This window comes from Mustela putorius, unplaced genomic scaffold (genome assembly GCF_011764305.1).
Source record: "Mustela putorius furo isolate JIRA1106 unplaced genomic scaffold, ASM1176430v1.1 tig00000450_pilon_pilon_pilon, whole genome shotgun sequence".
In the NCBI taxonomy this organism is placed as follows: domain Eukaryota; kingdom Metazoa; phylum Chordata; class Mammalia; order Carnivora; family Mustelidae; genus Mustela; species Mustela putorius.
Genome location: NW_025421385.1, coordinates 20,787,752 through 20,789,964, shown reverse-complemented (window position 1 = coordinate 20,789,964; position 2,213 = coordinate 20,787,752). Strand labels below are relative to the sequence as shown.

Sequence of the window (2,213 nt, the reverse complement as noted above, 5' to 3'; positions counted from 1 at the left end):
AAAGTATAGAAGGAGCAAGAATAGAAAGAAATTCAACTTAAGCTTGAGACTGATAGAGGGAGCTGAAATTTTAAGAATATAGAGTAAAAAGACAAATTCAGGAAAGACAAATTTTCAAAACCTAATACTCCCTAGAGGAAGAGGTGCCAGCAGGAAAGAGTGAGAAGGGATGATCAATGAGGCATAGCAGTGACAGAAGTTTAAGACCTTACAGACCCTCTAACCCCCTCTTCCATCTCTATGTGTAGGATATACTGGTTGGGAGATATTAGCCTAAAGGCTACATGAACCTTGTAAACTGATACACTTTTTTGAAGAATAAGATTTTATATATATATATATATATATATATATATATATATATATATATATATATCCTGTGTGTATGTGTGTGTGTGTGTGTGTGTGTGTGTGTGTCTATAGAGAGAGAGAGAAGAGTAGTGCTGGGTCTGAGTAAGGGTGCCTGGGAGTGATAGGGCAGAGAATGAAGAGTAGTAAAGAAATAAGAAGTAAAAGAGAGAGGAACAGATTGTTGGTATCTAGTAGATGCCCAGTAATTTTTTGATAAATGAATGAAAGGATAATAATATAAGATCAAATAATCCAAGAGGGAAAGTGTTTCAATAACAGGTTAGTTGCATACTTAAAAGAACTATTGCTCAAGGCTAGTTACCTTGGCCATCTGGGAAAAGATACAGGTAAGGGGTTGGCCACTCCTGATGCCCCAGCGCAGGATAAGCCTGTCCTTCCAGTCTTTACCTGTAGGAAAGGCTGACCTGGTTTTTTTTTTTTTTTTGCTTCCTAAAGATTTCAATATGTAGGAATAGGGACCTTCCTGTGTCAGTACCTGCTCAAAACAGAATAGGAACAAGATTTTTTTCATTGATTACAATGACAGTAGCTCAACTGTTATCTCTTCTCTCAGTCACCTATGTTAAATGTGTGTTTTATTACTTTAACATTTTGTATTGTTTTAATTTGTTATTAACTTCTCATTGATATCTATAAAGTCCTATGTTAGATGCTGTGAGTTATTTTTTTTTAAGTGTAAGACATGGCTCTGGGGTGAAGTATTATGTAATTGACCAATAAATTGTAAGCTTCTTGACATTAGGAATCAGATTTGACATTTCCTTTTCTTCCTTGCACAGTATCAGACATATGGTTGGTACTGTAGAATTAATTTTCCCTTGCCCTCTATGTTGCACCATTTGGTGACCAAATGGTGTCTATCTAGCTACTTCTGTATGACTTGTACAAAACATGCTGCTTTCCGTGGCAATGATATTCTGAAGGCATCAGTAACAGTAATTTCAGCTTGTTGAAGGTGGAGGTTCTTTGTGTAAAGGTCAGCCTGTCAGTAAATAGCATGCCACCCTGTACTTTCAAGATTATAAGAAACCTTTGTATGTGTATTTTTTTACACTTAAAAAAAAAAAAGTAGTGGGAAGCTGTACCCAGGGTCTCACCAGATGCTTTCATATCAGAACTGGGGCAACTGAGTTGTAATTTATTTTTTAAACATTTATTTTTACTAACTTATGAGAGTGGGAAGCTGAGATTTTTCTTGTCTGAATTAGCAATAATTTCATTCTCTATTCAACTTCAGGAAAATACTAACCTAGCCCTAAGTTGAAAAGGTGACACACAGATTCTTACCAAGTCAAAAAAGTGGAAAAGAAAATTAGTCGTAAGAATGAAGGGAAAAGTTACTCATTTTTCTTAAGCTGCTGCTTGCTTCTGCCTTAGTATGAACTATTTTAGACTGAAAACTCATAGATAATGGTGGGTAGCATCTTTCTAGAATACCCAGTCCCCTATACTAAGCATATCCAAAGTCTTTTAAGACTTAAATTATTAAAGACTGACATGTGGCTTACAGTCTTCCTGTGTTCCTTAACTGAGTGAATCCATCACCAAAGTAGACAGAATACCATCCTCAAAGTTCATTGACATCTCATCTCCAGTTATCTTCAGGGGATCAGTTCTGTTGCCGCACACTGGATCTTGTCATAGACCTGATCTGTTTCACCTCTAACTGCAGACTTCACAGTCTCTGGCCATGACGTGCATCACAGCTCTGTCCCTCACTTCCTCCCAGTACATCGTTCTCAGGTCCCTGATGTCTCCAGGGCTCTTCTCTCTCCACGTCAGTCTGTCGTCCACGTGGGACCTCCAATCCAGACTTCTCTTTTTTCTCCCTCTCAACCTTC

General features: G+C 37.6%; 1 pseudogene; it reads right to left on the bottom strand.

Annotated features, from left to right (window-relative positions):
- Positions 1 to 1,153: 1,153 nt before the first annotated feature.
- LOC123392132 lies at positions 1,154 to 1,871 on the bottom strand (annotated as a pseudogene).
- Positions 1,872 to 2,213: the final 342 nt, after the last annotated feature.